At 45.9% G+C, this 20,074-nt stretch overlaps 14 non-coding genes and 3 pseudogenes across 14 annotated transcripts; all 17 read right to left on the reverse strand.

Moving 5' to 3' along the window:
• Positions 1 to 540: 540 nt before the first annotated feature.
• Positions 541 to 725, reverse strand: LOC141207252 (U2 spliceosomal RNA). Its single transcript, XR_012277669.1, has one exon. It is a non-coding gene; the product is annotated as a U2 spliceosomal RNA (small nuclear RNA).
• Positions 726 to 1,249: 524 nt separating this feature from the next.
• On the reverse strand, positions 1,250 to 1,365 carry LOC141207362 (U2 spliceosomal RNA; annotated as a pseudogene).
• A 1,114-nt stretch (positions 1,366 to 2,479) lies between these two features.
• LOC141207192 (U2 spliceosomal RNA) lies at positions 2,480 to 2,670 on the reverse strand. The gene has a single exon (XR_012277613.1). It is a non-coding gene; the product is annotated as a U2 spliceosomal RNA (small nuclear RNA).
• A 1,109-nt stretch (positions 2,671 to 3,779) lies between these two features.
• LOC141207522 (U2 spliceosomal RNA) lies at positions 3,780 to 3,970 on the reverse strand. The gene has a single exon (XR_012277856.1). It is a non-coding gene; the product is annotated as a U2 spliceosomal RNA (small nuclear RNA).
• Positions 3,971 to 5,082: 1,112 nt separating this feature from the next.
• LOC141207523 (U2 spliceosomal RNA) lies at positions 5,083 to 5,273 on the reverse strand. Its single transcript, XR_012277857.1, has one exon. It is a non-coding gene; the product is annotated as a U2 spliceosomal RNA (small nuclear RNA).
• Positions 5,274 to 6,388: 1,115 nt separating this feature from the next.
• LOC141207524 (U2 spliceosomal RNA) lies at positions 6,389 to 6,579 on the reverse strand. Its single transcript, XR_012277858.1, has one exon. It is a non-coding gene; the product is annotated as a U2 spliceosomal RNA (small nuclear RNA).
• Positions 6,580 to 7,694: 1,115 nt separating this feature from the next.
• Positions 7,695 to 7,885, reverse strand: LOC141207525 (U2 spliceosomal RNA). The gene has a single exon (XR_012277859.1). It is a non-coding gene; the product is annotated as a U2 spliceosomal RNA (small nuclear RNA).
• Positions 7,886 to 9,000: 1,115 nt separating this feature from the next.
• Positions 9,001 to 9,191, reverse strand: LOC141207526 (U2 spliceosomal RNA). Its single transcript, XR_012277860.1, has one exon. It is a non-coding gene; the product is annotated as a U2 spliceosomal RNA (small nuclear RNA).
• A 1,115-nt stretch (positions 9,192 to 10,306) lies between these two features.
• LOC141207528 (U2 spliceosomal RNA) lies at positions 10,307 to 10,497 on the reverse strand. The gene has a single exon (XR_012277862.1). It is a non-coding gene; the product is annotated as a U2 spliceosomal RNA (small nuclear RNA).
• Positions 10,498 to 11,612: 1,115 nt separating this feature from the next.
• On the reverse strand, positions 11,613 to 11,803 carry LOC141207529 (U2 spliceosomal RNA). Its single transcript, XR_012277863.1, has one exon. It is a non-coding gene; the product is annotated as a U2 spliceosomal RNA (small nuclear RNA).
• A 1,115-nt stretch (positions 11,804 to 12,918) lies between these two features.
• On the reverse strand, positions 12,919 to 13,109 carry LOC141207193 (U2 spliceosomal RNA). The gene has a single exon (XR_012277614.1). It is a non-coding gene; the product is annotated as a U2 spliceosomal RNA (small nuclear RNA).
• Positions 13,110 to 14,224: 1,115 nt separating this feature from the next.
• On the reverse strand, positions 14,225 to 14,406 carry LOC141207247 (U2 spliceosomal RNA). The gene has a single exon (XR_012277664.1). It is a non-coding gene; the product is annotated as a U2 spliceosomal RNA (small nuclear RNA).
• Positions 14,407 to 14,931: 525 nt separating this feature from the next.
• On the reverse strand, positions 14,932 to 15,047 carry LOC141207372 (U2 spliceosomal RNA; annotated as a pseudogene).
• Positions 15,048 to 16,162: 1,115 nt separating this feature from the next.
• On the reverse strand, positions 16,163 to 16,353 carry LOC141207530 (U2 spliceosomal RNA). The gene has a single exon (XR_012277864.1). It is a non-coding gene; the product is annotated as a U2 spliceosomal RNA (small nuclear RNA).
• Positions 16,354 to 17,468: 1,115 nt separating this feature from the next.
• LOC141207253 (U2 spliceosomal RNA) lies at positions 17,469 to 17,653 on the reverse strand. Its single transcript, XR_012277670.1, has one exon. It is a non-coding gene; the product is annotated as a U2 spliceosomal RNA (small nuclear RNA).
• Positions 17,654 to 18,177: 524 nt separating this feature from the next.
• LOC141207363 (U2 spliceosomal RNA) lies at positions 18,178 to 18,293 on the reverse strand (annotated as a pseudogene).
• Positions 18,294 to 19,408: 1,115 nt separating this feature from the next.
• LOC141207248 (U2 spliceosomal RNA) lies at positions 19,409 to 19,590 on the reverse strand. The gene has a single exon (XR_012277665.1). It is a non-coding gene; the product is annotated as a U2 spliceosomal RNA (small nuclear RNA).
• Between the last annotated feature and the right edge of the window lie 484 nt (positions 19,591 to 20,074).

The raw sequence follows: 20,074 nt of genomic DNA on the forward strand, positions 1-20,074 counted from the left end.
TCTGCAGGCATTAAATGAAAGAAGTCAGTGTTCCAGCAGAAGGAGACAACGTTTCAGAAAAGGCATTGTAGCAAACCAAAAAAGAAATTTTAAGCGCAGCAGAGTAACCAGCGCACATACCTGTTAGCTCAGGTGAGTTTAAAAGGCTGCTGTTGATAACAAGGGCATTTGCTAAATAGATGGTGTGTGTGCAACAATATACTGAAAGGTCAATTATATTGTGCAGCTTATCTCACCACCTGTAGTTATTTAGGTGAAAGCTCCAAAATGCTTGCCTAATAAATCTGTTTATCCAAAAGGAAGTAAAAAGGGAGAGCTAGAAAGATAGCATTGCATCACATTACATGGCAATGCAATGCACAGTTGCTGAAGTTGAACCAAAATGAGCTTGTAATCTGGCTTCTGCAACTTTGAACATGAAAAATCCAATGAGGAGAAGAAAAGCAAAGCCAAAGAGTCCATCCCAAAATCCGACAAACAAGCAAAATGAACAAAAAACATTGAATTCAATTCTTTCTGATTTTAGAAACTGCATTAAAGAAGGGGTGCACCGGTCCTGGAGATACTGCAATACCAGGTCAATGCGTGGAGTGGACAGAGCAAGCTCTTTTTCCATCTCCCTGTTCTAAAAATCCATTTAATATATGGTCCCCAGATAGGGGACGTATCAGATATTAAACTGATAAGAACAGATTTTTTTTTGATTGAAGCTGCATCCAAGGCACTGAAAAATGTGACCGAAGTCACACCAAAACAGCGCACGAGGCGAGGATTCATGTGGACCCTTCCCGGAGGAGAGGGTCCCCAATAAACCATCCCCATCCCTCCGAGCCAGAAGGCCACAGCGAGGGTCAGGGATCTCCGATGCTCTCCCTAGCCGAAGCCGGAGAAGAGCCGTTTTCGTGCTCCCAGCTTCCATCTAGGCTGCCACCCTAGTGGAGCTGGAGCCTGTGTTGGTTTCTCAGCCCAAAGCTGACCGGACCTCCGACCGGGTTTATAAAAATTCCCCTTCCTAGCCCGGAGGCCAGGAATAGGGGGGGTTGCTCAGAAAGTATGATTGGCAAAGGTGCGGCGTGCTACGAAGCCAAGTCTTTCTGGGGTTCAGAGTCCCAGTAAGCTTGGACTCCCACCAGGGCGCCTACTCCTGGGGCACATTGCTCCAAAGCCCTCACACTTACCCAGCCTAGTGACTTCGATCCTGGAGGGCCATGTTTTCCATCAGATAACTCTATGAGCCACCTGGCGTACTAACAAGTGCACCAAACCAGTGTGTAATATGCATCAATTTACTAGGGCAGCCCAAGGACAAAACTGCCTTTTCAAAAGATACTACACTTGATCTTAGCCAAAAGGCCGAGAAGCGATAACCAGAATTGGTTTCAAACTACGGAGCCACCCAAGGATCCTGAAAAGTCCATTTGTGGAGATGAGCTCCTGGACTCCCGTTAAGAAGACATGTTGTCAACCTCTAGATCCCTTACATGCCTGCACTTTTCGGCTTGCTGCTGCTGCAATCCACGCGTTTTAGATCTGCATAACTCCACCTCTTTAAACACAGCACCTTCACCCCCTGCTGTTCCCACCCGCCTCAACACCGTTGGAAGGGAGGAGAACCAATTAAGGCGGGGGGTGGGGTGGAACGAGCAGCTGTCTACCCTTAGCAGGAGGGCTCCTGATTACATACCTCTCCTGCTGCTGCTGCTGCTGGCTGTCCAGCAGCAGACTGAAGGTGGCTGCTGCTGTGCACAGGTATATAAAGGCTCAGAGCCTATTATGACACGCGCAGCCAGCGTTCCATTGCCACATTCCATCTACTGCAGGCAGGATACCTGGCTGGCTGAATGTCGCTGAGAAGCTCACAGAGACCGCCATAAGCAACAGTTTAACAGAATGCCACAGACTAATCAACCAAACTTTTTGGGTTGGGTTCTCTTTTATAGTCTGCAGGCATTAAATGAAAGAAGTCAGTGTTCCAGCAGAAGGAGACAACGTTTCAGAAAAGGCATTGTAGCAAACCAAAAAAGAAATTTTAAGCGCAGCAGAGTAACCAGCGCACATACCTGTTAGCTCAGGTGAGTTTAAAAGGCTGCTGTTGATAACAAGGGCATTTGCTAAATAGATGGTGTGTGTGCAACAATATACTGAAAGGTCAATTATATTGTGCAGCTTATCTCACCACCTGTAGTTATTTAGGTGAAAGCTCCAAAATGCTTGCCTAATATGTCTGTTTATCCAAAAGGAAGTAAAAAGGGAGAGCTAGAAAGATAGCATTGCATCACATTACATGGCAATGCAATGCACACTTGCTGAAGTTGAACCAAAATGAGCTTGTAATCTGGCTTCTGCAACTTTGAACATGAAAAATCCAATGAGGAGAAGAAAAGCAAAGCCAAAGAGTCCATCCCAAAATCCGACAAACAAGCAAAATGAAAAAAAACATTGAATTCAATTCTTTCTGATTTTAGAAACTGCATTAAAGAAGGGGTGCACCGGTTCTGGAGATACTGCAATACCAGGTCAATGCGTGGAGTGGACAGAGCAAGCTCTTTTTCCATCTCCCTGTTCTAAAAATCCATTTAATATATGGTCCCCAGATAGGGGACGTATCAGATATTAAACTGATAAGAACAGATACTACACTTGATCTTAGCCAAAAGGCCGAGAAGCGATAACCAGAATTGGTTTCAAACTACGGAGCCACCCAAGGATCCTGAAAAGTCCATTTGTGGAGATGAGCTCCTGGACTCCCGTTAAGAAGACATGTTGTCAACCTCTAGATCCCTTACATGCCTGCACTTTTCGGCTTGCTGCTGCTGCAATCCACGCGTTTTAGATCTGCATAACTACACCTCTTTAAACACAGCACCTTCACCCCCTGCTGTTCCCACCCGCCTCAACACCGTTGGAAGGGAGGAGAAGAAATTAAGGCGGGGGGTGGGGTGGAACGAGCAGCTGTCTACCCTTAGCAGGAGGGCTCCTGATTACATACCTCTCCTGCTGCTGCTGGCTGTCCAGCAGCAGACTGAAGGTGGCTGCTGCTGTGCACAGGTATATAAAGGCTCAGAGCCTATTATGACACGCGCAGCCAGCGTTCCATTGCCACATTCCATCTACTGCAGGCAGGATACCTGGCTGGCTGAATGTCGCTGAGAAGCTCACAGAGACCGCCATAAGCAACATTTTAACAGAATGCCACAGACTAATCAACCAAACTTTTTGGGTTGGGTTCTCTTTTATAGTCTGCAGGCATTAAATGAAAGAAGTCAGTGTTCCAGCAGAAGGAGACAACGTTTCAGAAAAGGCATTGTAGCAAACCAAAAAAGAAATTTTAAGTGCAGCAGAGTAACCAGCGCACATACCTGTTAGCTCAGGTGAGTTTAAAAGGCTGCTGTTGATAACAAGGGCATTTGCTAAATAGATGGTGTGTGTGCAACAATATACTGAAAGGTCAATTATATTGTGCAGCTTATCTCACCACCTGTAGTTATTTAGGTGAAAGCTCCAAAATGCTTGCCTAATAAATCTGTTTATCCAAAAGGAAGTAAAAAGGGAGAGCTAGAAAGATAGCATTGCATCACATTACATGGCAATGCAATGCACAGTTGCTGAAGTTGAACCAAAATGAGCTTGTAATCTGGCTTCTGCAACTTTGAACATGAAAAATCCAATGAGGAGAAGAAAAGCAAAGCCAAAGAGTCCATCCCAAAATCCGACAAACAAGCAAAATGAACAAAAAACATTGAATTCAATTCTTTCTGATTTTAGAAACTGCATTAAAGAAGGGGTGCACCGGTCCTGGAGATACTGCAATACCAGGTCAATGCGTGGAGTGGACAGAGCAAGCTCTTTTTCCATCTCCCTGTTCTAAAAATCCATTTAATATATGGTCCCCAGATAGGGGACGTATCAGATATTAAACTGATAAGAACAGATACTACACTTGATCTTAGCCAAAAGGCCGAGAAGCGATAACCAGAATTGGTTTCAAACTACGGAGCCACCCAAGGATCCTGAAAAGTCCATTTGTGGAGATGAGCTCCTGGACTCCCGTTAAGAAGACATGTTGTCAACCTCTAGATCCCTTACATGCCTGCACTTTTCGGCTTGCTGCTGCTGCAATCCACGCGTTTTAGATCTGCATAACTCCACCTCTTTAAACACAGCACCTTCACCCCCTGCTGTTCCCACCCGCCTCAACACCGTTGGAAGGGAGGAGAACCAATTAAGGCGGGGGGTGGGGTGGAACGAGCAGCTGTCTACCCTTAGCAGGAGGGCTCCTGATTACATACCTCTCCTGCTGCTGCTGCTGGCTGTCCAGCAGCAGACTGAAGGTGGCTGCTGCTGTGCACAGGTATATAAAGGCTCAGAGCCTATTATGACACGCGCAGCCAGCGTTCCATTGCCACATTCCATCTACTGCAGGCAGGATACCTGGCTGGCTGAATGTCGCTGAGAAGCTCACAGAGACCGCCATAAGCAACAGTTTAACAGAATGCCACAGACTAATCAACCAAACTTTTTGGGTTGGGTTCTCTTTTATAGTCTGCAGGCATTAAATGAAAGAAGTCAGTGTTCCAGCAGAAGGAGACAACGTTTCAGAAAAGGCATTGTAGCAAACCAAAAAAGAAATTTTAAGCGCAGCAGAGTAACCAGCGCACATACCTGTTAGCTCAGGTGAGTTTAAAAGGCTGCTGTTGATAACAAGGGCATTTGCTAAATAGATGGTGTGTGTGCAACAATATACTGAAAGGTCAATTATATTGTGCAGCTTATCTCACCACCTGTAGTTATTTAGGTGAAAGCTCCAAAATGCTTGCCTAATATGTCTGTTTATCCAAAAGGAAGTAAAAAGGGAGAGCTAGAAAGATAGCATTGCATCACATTACATGGCAATGCAATGCACAGTTGCTGAAGTTGAACCAAAATGAGCTTGTAATCTGGCTTCTGCAACTTTGAACATGAAAAATCCAATGAGGAGAAGAAAAGCAAAGCCAAAGAGTCCATCCCAAAATCCGACAAACAAGCAAAATGAACAAAAAACATTGAATTCAATTCTTTCTGATTTTAGAAACTGCATTAAAGAAGGGGTGCACCGGTCCTGGAGATACTGCAATACCAGGTCAATGCGTGGAGTGGACAGAGCAAGCTCTTTTTCCATCTCCCTGTTCTAAAAATCCATTTAATATATGGTCCCCAGATAGGGGACGTATCAGATATTAAACTGATAAGAACAGATACTACACTTGATCTTAGCCAAAAGGCCGAGAAGCGATAACCAGAATTGGTTTCAAACTACGGAGCCACCCAAGGATCCTGAAAAGTCCATTTGTGGAGATGAGCTCCTGGACTCCCGTTAAGAAGACATGTTGTCAACCTCTAGATCCCTTACATGCCTGCACTTTTCGGCTTGCTGCTGCTGCAATCCACGCGTTTTAGATCTGCATAACTCCACCTCTTTAAACACAGCACCTTCACCCCCTGCTGTTCCCACCCGCCTCAACACCGTTGGAAGGGAGGAGAACCAATTAAGGCGGGGGGTGGGGTGGAACGAGCAGCTGTCTACCCTTAGCAGGAGGGCTCCTGATTACATACCTCTCCTGCTGCTGCTGCTGCTGGCTGTTCAGCAGCAGACTGAAGGTGGCTGCTGCTGTGCACAGGTATATAAAGGCTCAGAGCCTATTATGACACGCGCAGCCAGCGTTCCATTGCCACATTCCATCTACTGCAGGCAGGATACCTGGCTTGCTGAATGTCGCTGAGAAGCTCACAGAGACCGCCATAAGCAACAGTTTAACAGAATGCCACAGACTAATCAACCAAACTTTTTGGGTTGGGTTCTCTTTTATAGTCTGCAGGCATTAAATGAAAGAAGTCAGTGTTCCAGCAGAAGGAGACAACGTTTCAGAAAAGGCATTGTAGCAAACCAAAAAAGAAATTTTAAGCGCAGCAGAGTAACCAGCGCACATACCTGTTAGCTCAGGTGAGTTTAAAAGGCTGCTGTTGATAACAAGGGCATTTGCTAAATAGATGGTGTGTGTGCAACAATATACTGAAAGGTCAATTATATTGTGCAGCTTATCTCACCACCTGTAGTTATTTAGGTGAAAGCTCCAAAATGCTTGCCTAATATGTCTGTTTATCCAAAAGGAAGTAAAAAGGGAGAGCTAGAAAGATAGCATTGCATCACATTACATGGCAATGCAATGCACAGTTGCTGAAGTTGAACCAAAATGAGCTTGTAATCTGGCTTCTGCAACTTTGAACATGAAAAATCCAATGAGGAGAAGAAAAGCAAAGCCAAAGAGTCCATCCCAAAATCCGACAAACAAGCAAAATGAACAAAAAACATTGAATTCAATTCATTCTGATTTTAGAAACTGCATTAAAGAAGGGGTGCACCGGTCCTGGAGATACTGCAATACCAGGTCAATGCGTGGAGTGGACAGAGCAAGCTCTTTTTCCATCTCCCTGTTCTAAAAATCCATTTAATATATGGTCCCCAGATAGGGGACGTATCAGATATTAAACTGATAAGAACAGATACTACACTTGATCTTAGCCAAAAGGCCGAGAAGCGATAACCAGAATTGGTTTCAAACTACGGAGCCACCCAAGGATCCTGAAAAGTCCATTTGTGGAGATGAGCTCCTGGACTCCCGTTAAGAAGACATGTTGTCAACCTCTAGATCCCTTACATGCCTGCACTTTTCGGCTTGCTGCTGCTGCAATCCACGCGTTTTAGATCTGCATAACTCCACCTCTTTAAACACAGCACCTTCACCCCCTGCTGTTCCCACCCGCCTCAACACCGTTGGAAGGGAGGAGAACCAATTAAGGCGGGGGGTGGGGTGGAACGAGCAGCTGTCTACCCTTAGCAGGAGGGCTCCTGATTACATACCTCTCCTGCTGCTGCTGCTGCTGGCTGTCCAGCAGCAGACTGAAGGTGGCTGCTGCTGTGCACAGGTATATAAAGGCTCAGAGCCTATTATGACACGCGCAGCCAGCGTTCCATTGCCACATTCCATCTACTGCAGGCAGGATACCTGGCTGGCTGAATGTCGCTGAGAAGCTCACAGAGACCGCCATAAGCAACAGTTTAACAGAATGCCACAGACTAATCAACCAAACTTTTTGGGTTGGGTTCTCTTTTATAGTCTGCAGGCATTAAATGAAAGAAGTCAGTGTTCCAGCAGAAGGAGACAACGTTTCAGAAAAGGCATTGTAGCAAACCAAAAAAGAAATTTTAAGCGCAGCAGAGTAACCAGCGCACATACCTGTTAGCTCAGGTGAGTTTAAAAGGCTGCTGTTGATAACAAGGGCATTTGCTAAATAGATGGTGTGTGTGCAACAATATACTGAAAGGTCAATTATATTGTGCAGCTTATCTCACCACCTGTAGTTATTTAGGTGAAAGCTCCAAAATGCTTGCCTAATATGTCTGTTTATCCAAAAGGAAGTAAAAAGGGAGAGCTAGAAAGATAGCATTGCATCACATTACATGGCAATGCAATGCACAGTTGCTGAAGTTGAACCAAAATGAGCTTGTAATCTGGCTTCTGCAACTTTGAACATGAAAAATCCAATGAGGAGAAGAAAAGCAAAGCCAAAGAGTCCATCCCAAAATCCGACAAACAAGCAAAATGAACAAAAAACATTGAATTCAATTCATTCTGATTTTAGAAACTGCATTAAAGAAGGGGTGCACCGGTCCTGGAGATACTGCAATACCAGGTCAATGCGTGGAGTGGACAGAGCAAGCTCTTTTTCCATCTCCCTGTTCTAAAAATCCATTTAATATATGGTCCCCAGATAGGGGACGTATCAGATATTAAACTGATAAGAACAGATACTACACTTGATCTTAGCCAAAAGGCCGAGAAGCGATAACCAGAATTGGTTTCAAACTACGGAGCCACCCAAGGATCCTGAAAAGTCCATTTGTGGAGATGAGCTCCTGGACTCCCGTTAAGAAGACATGTTGTCAACCTCTAGATCCCTTACATGCCTGCACTTTTCGGCTTGCTGCTGCTGCAATCCACGCGTTTTAGATCTGCATAACTCCACCTCTTTAAACACAGCACCTTCACCCCCTGCTGTTCCCACCCGCCTCAACACCGTTGGAAGGGAGGAGAACCAATTAAGGCGGGGGGTGGGGTGGAACGAGCAGCTGTCTACCCTTAGCAGGAGGGCTCCTGATTACATACCTCTCCTGCTGCTGCTGCTGCTGGCTGTCCAGCAGCAGACTGAAGGTGGCTGCTGCTGTGCACAGGTATATAAAGGCTCAGAGCCTATTATGACACGCGCAGCCAGCGTTCCATTGCCACATTCCATCTACTGCAGGCAGGATGCCTGGCTGGCTGAATGTCGCTGAGAAGCTCACAGAGACCGCCATAAGCAACAGTTTAACAGAATGCCACAGACTAATCAACCAAACTTTTTGGGTTGGGTTCTCTTTTATAGTCTGCAGGCATTAAATGAAAGAAGTCAGTGTTCCAGCAGAAGGAGACAACGTTTCAGAAAAGGCATTGTAGCAAACCAAAAAAGAAATTTTAAGCGCAGCAGAGTAACCAGCGCACATACCTGTTAGCTCAGGTGAGTTTAAAAGGCTGCTGTTGATAACAAGGGCATTTGCTAAATAGATGGTGTGTGTGCAACAATATACTGAAAGGTCAATTATATTGTGCAGCTTATCTCACCACCTGTAGTTATTTAGGTGAAAGCTCCAAAATGCTTGCCTAATATGTCTGTTTATCCAAAAGGAAGTAAAAAGGGAGAGCTAGAAAGATAGCATTGCATCACATTACATGGCAATGCAATGCACAGTTGCTGAAGTTGAACCAAAATGAGCTTGTAATCTGGCTTCTGCAACTTTGAACATGAAAAATCCAATGAGGAGAAGAAAAGCAAAGCCAAAGAGTCCATCCCAAAATCCGACAAACAAGCAAAATGAACAAAAAACATTGAATTCAATTCTTTCTGATTTTAGAAACTGCATTAAAGAAGGGGTGCACCGGTCCTGGAGATACTGCAATACCAGGTCAATGCGTGGAGTGGACAGAGCAAGCTCTTTTTCCATCTCCCTGTTCTAAAAATCCATTTAATATATGGTCCCCAGATAGGGGACGTATCAGATATTAAACTGATAAGAACAGATACTACACTTGATCTTAGCCAAAAGGCCGAGAAGCGATAACCAGAATTGGTTTCAAACTACGGAGCCACCCAAGGATCCTGAAAAGTCCATTTGTGGAGATGAGCTCCTGGACTCCCGTTAAGAAGACATGTTGTCAACCTCTAGATCCCTTACATGCCTGCACTTTTCGGCTTGCTGCTGCTGCAATCCACGCGTTTTAGATCTGCATAACTCCACCTCTTTAAACACAGCACCTTCACCCCCTGCTGTTCCCACCCGCCTCAACACCGTTGGAAGGGAGGAGAACCAATTAAGGCGGGGGGTGGGGTGGAACGAGCAGCTGTCTACCCTTAGCAGGAGGGCTCCTGATTACATACCTCTCCTGCTGCTGCTGCTGCTGGCTGTTCAGCAGCAGACTGAAGGTGGCTGCTGCTGTGCACAGGTATATAAAGGCTCAGAGCCTATTATGACACGCGCAGCCAGCGTTCCATTGCCACATTCCATCTACTGCAGGCAGGATACCTGGCTTGCTGAATGTCGCTGAGAAGCTCACAGAGACCGCCATAAGCAACAGTTTAACAGAATGCCACAGACTAATCAACCAAACTTTTTGGGTTGGGTTCTCTTTTATAGTCTGCAGGCATTAAATGAAAGAAGTCAGTGTTCCAGCAGAAGGAGACAACGTTTCAGAAAAGGCATTGTAGCAAACCAAAAAAGAAATTTTAAGCGCAGCAGAGTAACCAGCGCACATACCTGTTAGCTCAGGTGAGTTTAAAAGGCTGCTGTTGATAACAAGGGCATTTGCTAAATAGATGGTGTGTGTGCAACAATATACTGAAAGGTCAATTATATTGTGCAGCTTATCTCACCACCTGTAGTTATTTAGGTGAAAGCTCCAAAATGCTTGCCTAATATGTCTGTTTATCCAAAAGGAAGTAAAAAGGGAGAGCTAGAAAGATAGCATTGCATCACATTACATGGCAATGCAATGCACAGTTGCTGAAGTTGAACCAAAATGAGCTTGTAATCTGGCTTCTGCAACTTTGAACATGAAAAATCCAATGAGGAGAAGAAAAGCAAAGCCAAAGAGTCCATCCCAAAATCCGACAAACAAGCAAAATGAACAAAAAACATTGAATTCAATTCATTCTGATTTTAGAAACTGCATTAAAGAAGGGGTGCACCGGTCCTGGAGATACTGCAATACCAGGTCAATGCGTGGAGTGGACAGAGCAAGCTCTTTTTCCATCTCCCTGTTCTAAAAATCCATTTAATATATGGTCCCCAGATAGGGGACGTATCAGATATTAAACTGATAAGAACAGATACTACACTTGATCTTAGCCAAAAGGCCGAGAAGCGATAACCAGAATTGGTTTCAAACTACGGAGCCACCCAAGGATCCTGAAAAGTCCATTTGTGGAGATGAGCTCCTGGACTCCCGTTAAGAAGACATGTTGTCAACCTCTAGATCCCTTACATGCCTGCACTTTTCGGCTTGCTGCTGCTGCAATCCACGCGTTTTAGATCTGCATAACTCCACCTCTTTAAACACAGCACCTTCACCCCCTGCTGTTCCCACCCGCCTCAACACCGTTGGAAGGGAGGAGAACCAATTAAGGCGGGGGGTGGGGTGGAACGAGCAGCTGTCTACCCTTAGCAGGAGGGCTCCTGATTACATACCTCTCCTGCTGCTGCTGCTGCTGGCTGTCCAGCAGCAGACTGAAGGTGGCTGCTGCTGTGCACAGGTATATAAAGGCTCAGAGCCTATTATGACACGCGCAGCCAGCGTTCCATTGCCACATTCCATCTACTGCAGGCAGGATACCTGGCTGGCTGAATGTCGCTGAGAAGCTCACAGAGACCGCCATAAGCAACAGTTTAACAGAATGCCACAGACTAATCAACCAAACTTTTTGGGTTGGGTTCTCTTTTATAGTCTGCAGGCATTAAATGAAAGAAGTCAGTGTTCCAGCAGAAGGAGACAACGTTTCAGAAAAGGCATTGTAGCAAACCAAAAAAGAAATTTTAAGCGCAGCAGAGTAACCAGCGCACATACCTGTTAGCTCAGGTGAGTTTAAAAGGCTGCTGTTGATAACAAGGGCATTTGCTAAATAGATGGTGTGTGTGCAACAATATACTGAAAGGTCAATTATATTGTGCAGCTTATCTCACCACCTGTAGTTATTTAGGTGAAAGCTCCAAAATGCTTGCCTAATATGTCTGTTTATCCAAAAGGAAGTAAAAAGGGAGAGCTAGAAAGATAGCATTGCATCACATTACATGGCAATGCAATGCACAGTTGCTGAAGTTGAACCAAAATGAGCTTGTAATCTGGCTTCTGCAACTTTGAACATGAAAAATCCAATGAGGAGAAGAAAAGCAAAGCCAAAGAGTCCATCCCAAAATCCGACAAACAAGCAAAATGAACAAAAAACATTGAATTCAATTCATTCTGATTTTAGAAACTGCATTAAAGAAGGGGTGCACCGGTCCTGGAGATACTGCAATACCAGGTCAATGCGTGGAGTGGACAGAGCAAGCTCTTTTTCCATCTCCCTGTTCTAAAAATCCATTTAATATATGGTCCCCAGATAGGGGACGTATCAGATATTAAACTGATAAGAACAGATACTACACTTGATCTTAGCCAAAAGGCCGAGAAGCGATAACCAGAATTGGTTTCAAACTACGGAGCCACCCAAGGATCCTGAAAAGTCCATTTGTGGAGATGAGCTCCTGGACTCCCGTTAAGAAGACATGTTGTCAACCTCTAGATCCCTTACATGCCTGCACTTTTCGGCTTGCTGCTGCTGCAATCCACGCGTTTTAGATCTGCATAACTCCACCTCTTTAAACACAGCACCTTCACCCCCTGCTGTTCCCACCCGCCTCAACACCGTTGGAAGGGAGGAGAACCAATTAAGGCGGGGGGTGGGGTGGAACGAGCAGCTGTCTACCCTTAGCAGGAGGGCTCCTGATTACATACCTCTCCTGCTGCTGCTGCTGCTGGCTGTCCAGCAGCAGACTGAAGGTGGCTGCTGCTGTGCACAGGTATATAAAGGCTCAGAGCCTATTATGACACGCGCAGCCAGCGTTCCATTGCCACATTCCATCTACTGCAGGCAGGATGCCTGGCTGGCTGAATGTCGCTGAGAAGCTCACAGAGACCGCCATAAGCAACAGTTTAACAGAATGCCACAGACTAATCAACCAAACTTTTTGGGTTGGGTTCTCTTTTATAGTCTGCAGGCATTAAATGAAAGAAGTCAGTGTTCCAGCAGAAGGAGACAACGTTTCAGAAAAGGCATTGTAGCAAACCAAAAAAGAAATTTTAAGCGCAGCAGAGTAACCAGCGCACATACCTGTTAGCTCAGGTGAGTTTAAAAGGCTGCTGTTGATAACAAGGGCATTTGCTAAATAGATGGTGTGTGTGCAACAATATACTGAAAGGTCAATTATATTGTGCAGCTTATCTCACCACCTGTAGTTATTTAGGTGAAAGCTCCAAAATGCTTGCCTAATATGTCTGTTTATCCAAAAGGAAGTAAAAAGGGAGAGCTAGAAAGATAGCATTGCATCACATTACATGGCAATGCAATGCACAGTTGCTGAAGTTGAACCAAAATGAGCTTGTAATCTGGCTTCTGCAACTTTGAACATGAAAAATCCAATGAGGAGAAGAAAAGCAAAGCCAAAGAGTCCATCCCAAAATCCGACAAACAAGCAAAATGAACAAAAAACATTGAATTCAATTCTTTCTGATTTTAGAAACTGCATTAAAGAAGGGGTGCACCGGTTCTGGAGATACTGCAATACCAGGTCAATGCGTGGAGTGGACAGAGCAAGCTCTTTTTCCATCTCCCTGTTCTAAAAATCCATTTAATATATGGTCCCCAGATAGGGGACGTATCAGATATTAAACTGATAAGAACAGATACTACACTTGATCTTAGCCAAAAGGCCGAGAAGCGATAACCAGAATTGGTTTCAAACTACGGAGCCACCCAAGGATCCTGAAAAGTCCATTTGTGGAGATGAGCTCCTGGACTCCCGTTAAGAAGACATGTTGTCAACCTCTAGATCCCTTACATGCCTGCACTTTTCGGCTTGCTGCTGCTGCAATCCACGCGTTTTAGATCTGCATAACTCCACCTCTTTAAACACAGCACCTTCACCCCCTGCTGTTCCCACCCGCCTCAACACCGTTGGAAGGGAGGAGAACCAATTAAGGCGGGGGGTGGGGTGGAACGAGCAGCTGTCTACCCTTAGCAGGAGGGCTCCTGATTACATACCTCTCCTGCTGCTGCTGCTGCTGGCTGTCCAGCAGCAGACTGAAGGTGGCTGCTGCTGTGCACAGGTATATAAAGGCTCAGAGCCTATTATGACACGCGCAGCCAGCGTTCCATTGCCACATTCCATCTACTGCAGGCAGGATACCTGGCTGGCTGAATGTCGCTGAGAAGCTCACAGAGACCGCCATAAGCAACAGTTTAACAGAATGCCACAGACTAATCAACCAAACTTTTTGGGTTGGGTTCTCTTTTATAGTCTGCAGGCATTAAATGAAAGAAGTCAGTGTTCCAGCAGAAGGAGACAACGTTTCAGAAAAGGCATTGTAGCAAACCAAAAAAGAAATTTTAAGCGCAGCAGAGTAACCAGCGCACATACCTGTTAGCTCAGGTGAGTTTAAAAGGCTGCTGTTGATAACAAGGGCATTTGCTAAATAGATGGTGTGTGTGCAACAATATACTGAAAGGTCAATTATATTGTGCAGCTTATCTCACCACCTGTAGTTATTTAGGTGAAAGCTCCAAAATGCTTGCCTAATATGTCTGTTTATCCAAAAGGAAGTAAAAAGGGAGAGCTAGAAAGATAGCATTGCATCACATTACATGGCAATGCAATGCACAGTTGCTGAAGTTGAACCAAAATGAGCTTGTAATCTGGCTTCTGCAACTTTGAACATGAAAAATCCAATGAGGAGAAGAAAAGCAAAGCCAAAGAGTCCATCCCAAAATCCGACAAACAAGCAAAATGAACAAAAAACATTGAATTCAATTCTTTCTGATTTTAGAAACTGCATTAAAGAAGGGGTGCACCGGTCCTGGAGATACTGCAATACCAGGTCAATGCGTGGAGTGGACAGAGCAAGCTCTTTTTCCATCTCCCAGTTCTAAAAATCCATTTAATATATGGTCCCCAGATAGGGGACGTATCAGATATTAAACTGATAAGAACAGATTTTTTGATTGAAGCTGCATCCAAGGCACTGAAAAATGTGACCGAAGTCACACCAAAACAGCGCACGAGGCGAGGATTCATGTGGACCCTTCCCGGAGGAGAGGGTCCCCAATAAACCATCCCCATCCCTCCGAGCCAGAAGGCCACAGCGAGGGTCGGGGATCTCCGATGCTCTCTCTTGCCGAAGCCAGAGAAGAGCCGTTTTCGTGCTCCCAGCGTCCAGCTAGGCTGCCACCCTAGTGGAGCTGGAGCCTGTGTTGGTTTCTCAGCCCAAAGCTGACCGGACCTCCGACCGGGTTTATAAAAATTCCCCTTCCTAGCCCGGAGGCCAGGAATAGGGGGTGTTGCTCAGAAAGTATGATTGGCAAAGGTGCGGCGTGCTACGAAGCCCAAGTCTTTCTGGGGTTCCCAGTCCCAGTAAGCTTGGACTCCCACCAGGGCGCCTACTCCTGGGGCACATTGCTCCAAAGCCCTCACACTTACCCAGCCTAGTGACTTCGATCCTGGAGGGCCATGTTTTCCATCAGATGACTCTATGAGCCACCTGGCGTACTAACAAGTGCACCAAACCAGTGTGTAATGTGCATCAATTTACTAGAGCAGCCCAAGGACAAAACCGCCTTTTCAAAAGATACTACACTTGATCTTAGCCAAAAGGCCGAGAAGCGATAACCAGAATTGGTTTCAAACTACGGAGCCACCCAAGGATCCTGAAAAGTCCATTTGTGGAGATGAGCTCCTGGACTCCCGTTAAGAAGACATGTTGTCAACCTCTAGATCCCTTACATGCCTGCACTTTTCGGCTTGCTGCTGCTGCAATCCACGCGTTTTAGATCTGCATAACTCCACCTCTTTAAACACAGCACCTTCACCCCCTGCTGTTCCCACCCGCCTCAACACCGTTGGAAGGGAGGAGAACCAATTAAGGCGGGGGGTGGGGTGGAACGAGCAGCTGTCTACCCTTAGCAGGAGGGCTCCTGATTACATACCTCTCCTGCTGCTGCTGCTGCTGGCTGTCCAGCAGCAGACTGAAGGTGGCTGCTGCTGTGCACAGGTATATAAAGGCTCAGAGCCTATTATGACACGCGCAGCCAGCGTTCCATTGCCACATTCCATCTACTGCAGGCAGGATACCTGGCTGGCTGAATGTCGCTGAGAAGCTCACAGAGACCGCCATAAGCAACAGTTTAACAGAATGCCACAGACTAATCAACCAAACTTTTTGGGTTGGGTTCTCTTTTATAGTCTGCAGGCATTAAATGAAAGAAGTCAGTGTTCCAGCAGAAGGAGACAACGTTTCAGAAAAGGCATTGTAGCAAACCAAAAAAGAAATTTTAAGCGCAGCAGAGTAACCAGCGCACATACCTGTTAGCTCAGGTGAGTTTAAAAGGCTGCTGTTGATAACAAGGGCATTTGCTAAATAGATGGTGTGTGTGCAACAATATACTGAAAGGTCAATTATATTGTGCAGCTTATCTCACCACCTGTAGTTATTTAGGTGAAAGCTCCAAAATGCTTGCCTAATATGTCTGTTTATCCAAAAGGAAGTAAAAAGGGAGAGCTAGAAAGATAGCATTGCATCACATTACATGGCAATGCAATGCACAGTTGCTGAAGTTGAACCAAAATGAGCTTGTAATCTGGCTTCTGCAACTTTGAACATGAAAAATCCAATGAGGAGAAGAAAAGCAAAGCCAAAGAGTCCATCCCAAAATCCGACAAACAAGCAAAATGAACAAAAAGCATTGAATTCAATTCTTTCTGATTTTAGAAACTGCATTAAAGAAGGGGTGCACCGGTCCTGGAGATACTGCAATACCAGGTCAATGCGTGGAGTGGACAGAGCAAGCTCTTTTTCCATCTCCCTGTTCTAAAAATCCATTTAATATATGGTCCCCAGATAGGGGACGTATCAGATATTAAACTGATAAGAACAGATACTACACTTGATCTTAGCCAAAAGGCCGAGAAGCGATAACCAGAATTGGTTTCAAACTACGGAGCCACCCAAGGATCCTGAAAAGTCCATTTGTGGAGATGAGCTCCTGGACTCCCGTTAAGAAGACATGTTGTCAACCTCTAGATCCCTTACATGCCTGCACTTTTCGGCTTGCTGCTGCTGCAATCCACGCGTTTTAGATCTGCATAACTCCACCTCTTTAAACACAGCACCTTCACCCCCTGCTGTTCCCACCCGCCTCAACACCGTTGGAAGGGAGGAGAACCAATTAAGGCGGGGGGTGGGGTGGAACGAGCAGCTGTCTACCCTTAGCAGGAGGGCTCCTGATTACATACCTCTCCTGCTGCTGCTGCTGCTGGCTGTCCAGCAGCAGACTGAAGGTGGCTGCTGCTGTGCACAGGTATATAAAGGCTCAGAGCCTATTATGACACGCGCAGCCAGCGTTCCATTGCCACATTCCATCTACTGCAGGCAGGATACCTGGCTGGCTGAATGTCGCTGAGAAGCTCACAGAGACCGCCATAAGCAACAGTTTAACAGAATGCCACAGACTAATCAACCAAACTTTTTGGGTTGGGTTCTCTTTTATAGTCTGCAGGCATTAAATGAAAGAAGTCAGTGTTCCAGCAGAAGGAGACAATGTTTCAGAAAAGGCATTGTAGCAAACCAAAAAAGAAATTTTAAGCGCAGCAGAGTAACCAGCGCACATACCTGTTAGCTCAGGTGAGTTTAAAAGGCTGCTGTTGATAACAAGGGCATTTGCTAAATAGATGGTGTGTGTGCAACAATATACTGAAAGGTCAATTATATTGTGCAGCTTATCTCACCACCTGTAGTTATTTAGGTGAAAGCTCCAAAATGCTTGCCTAATATGTCTGTTTATCCAAAAGGAAGTAAAAAGGGAGAGCTAGAAAGATAGCATTGCATCACATTACATGGCAATGCAATGCACAGTTGCTGAAGTTGAACCAAAATGAGCTTGTAATCTGGCTTCTGCAACTTTGAACATGAAAAATCCAATGAGGAGAAGAAAAGCAAAGCCAAAGAGTCCATCCCAAAATCCGACAAACAAGCAAAATGAACAAAAAACATTGAATTCAATTCTTTCTGATTTTAGAAACTGCATTAAAGAAGGGGTGCACCGGTCCTGGAGATACTGCAATACCAGGTCAATGCGTGGAGTGGACAGAGCAAGCTCTTTTTCCATCTCCCTGTTCTAAAAATCCATTTAATATATGGTCCCCAGATAGGGGACGTATCAGATATTAAACTGATAAGAACAGATTTTTTTTTGATTGAAGCTGCATCCAAGGCACTGAAAAATGTGACCGAAGTCACACCAAAACAGCGCACGAGGCGAGGATTCATGTGGACCCTTCCCGGAGGAGAGGGTCCCCAATAAACCATCCCCATCCCTCCGAGCCAGAAGGCCACAGCGAGGGTCAGGGATCTCCGATGCTCTACCTAGCCGAAGCCGGAGAAGAGCCGTTTTCGTGCTCCCAGCTTCCATCTAGGCTGCCACCCTAGTGGAGCTGGAGCCTGTGTTGGTTTCTCAGCCCAAAGCTGACCGGACCTCCGACCGGGTTTATAAAAATTCCCCTTCCTAGCCCGGAGGCCAGGAATAGGGGGGGTTGCTCAGAAAGTATGATTGGCAAAGGTGCGGCGTGCTACGAAGCCAAGTCTTTCTGGGGTTCAGAGTCCCAGTAAGCTTGGACTCCCACCAGGGCGCCTACTCCTGGGGCACATTGCTCCAAAGCCCTCACACTTACCCAGCCTAGTGACTTCGATCCTGGAGGGCCATGTTTTCCATCAGATAACTCTATGAGCCACCTGGCGTACTAACAAGTGCACCAAACCAGTGTGTAATATGCATCAATTTACTAGGGCAGCCCAAGGACAAAACTGCCTTTTCAAAAGATACTACACTTGATCTTAGCCAAAAGGCCGAGAAGCGATAACCAGAATTGGTTTCAAACTACGGAGCCACCCAAGGATCCTGAAAAGTCCATTTGTGGAGATGAGCTCCTGGACTCCCGTTAAGAAGACATGTTGTCAACCTCTAGATCCCTTACATGCCTGCACTTTTCGGCTTGCTGCTGCTGCAATCCACGCGTTTTAGATCTGCATAACTCCACCTCTTTAAACACAGCACCTTCACCCCCTGCTGTTCCCACCCGCCTCAACACCGTTGGAAGGGAGGAGAACCAATTAAGGCGGGGGGTGGGGTGGAACGAGCAGCTGTCTACCCTTAGCAGGAGGGCTCCTGATTACATACCTCTCCTGCTGCTGCTGCTGCTGGCTGTCCAGCAGCAGACTGAAGGTGGCTGCTGCTGTGCACAGGTATATAAAGGCTCAGAGCCTATTATGACACGCGCAGCCAGCGTTCCATTGCCACATTCCATCTACTGCAGGCAGGATACCTGGCTGGCTGAATGTCGCTGAGAAGCTCACAGAGACCGCCATAAGCAACAGTTTAACAGAATGCCACAGACTAATCAACCAAACTTTTTGGGTTGGGTTCTCTTTTATAGTCTGCAGGCATTAAATGAAAGAAGTCAGTGTTCCAGCAGAAGGAGACAACGTTTCAGAAAAGGCATTGTAGCAAACCAAAAAAGAAATTTTAAGCGCAGCAGAGTAACCAGCGCACATACCTGTTAGCTCAGGTGAGTTTAAAAGGCTGCTGTTGATAACAAGGGCATTTGCTAAATAGATGGTGAGTGTGCAACAATATACTGAAAGGTCAATTATATTGTGCAGCTTATCTCACCACCTGTAGTTATTTAGGTGAAAGCTCCAAAATGCTTGCCTAATATGTCTGTTTATCCAAAAGGAAGTAAAAAGGGAGAGCTAGAAAGATAGCATTGCATCACATTACATGGCAATGCAATGCACAGTTGCTGAAGTTGAACCAAAATGAGCTTGTAATCTGGCTTCTGCAACTTTGAACATGAAAAATCCAATGAGGAGAAGAAAAGCAAAGCCAAAGAGTCCATCCCAAAATCCGACAAACAAGCAAAATGAACAAAAAACATTGAATTCAATTCTTTCTGATTTTAGAAACTGCATTAAAGAAGGGGTGCACCGGTCCTGGAGATACTGCAATACCAGGTCAATGCGTGGAGTGGACAGAGCAAGCTCTTTTTCCATCTCCCAGTTCTAAAAATCCATTTAATATATGGTCCCCAGATAGGGGACGTATCAGATATTAAACTGATAAGAACAGATTTTTTGATTGAAGCTGCATCCAAGGCACTGAAAAATGTGACCGAAGTCACACCAAAACAGCGCACGAGGCGAGGATTCATGTGGACCCTTCCCGGAGGAGAGGGTCCCCAATAAACCATCCCCATCCCTCCGAGCCAGAAGGCCACAGCGAGGGTCGGGGATCTCCGATGCTCTCTCTTGCCGAAGCCAGAGAAGAGCCGTTTTCGTGCTCCCAGCGTCCAGCTAGGCTGCCACCCTAGTGGAGCTGGAGCCTGTGTTGGTTTCTCAGCCCAAAGCTGACCGGACCTCCGACCGGGTTTATAAAAATTCCCCTTCCTAGCCCGGAGGCCAGGAATAGGGGGTGTTGCTCAGAAAGTATGATTGGCAAAGGTGCGGCGTGCTACGAAGCCCAAGTCTTTCTGGGGTTCCCAGTCCCAGTAAGCTTGGACTCCCACCAGGGCGCCTACTCCTGGGGCACATTGCTCCAAAGCCCTCACACTTACCCAGCCTAGTGACTTCGATCCTGGAGGGCC

This window comes from Phyllobates terribilis, unplaced genomic scaffold (assembly GCF_046119375.1).
Source record: "Phyllobates terribilis strain yellow unplaced genomic scaffold, ASM4611937v1 Scaffold_160__1_contigs__length_4322635, whole genome shotgun sequence".
NCBI classification, from domain to species: Eukaryota; Metazoa; Chordata; class Amphibia; order Anura; family Dendrobatidae; genus Phyllobates; species Phyllobates terribilis.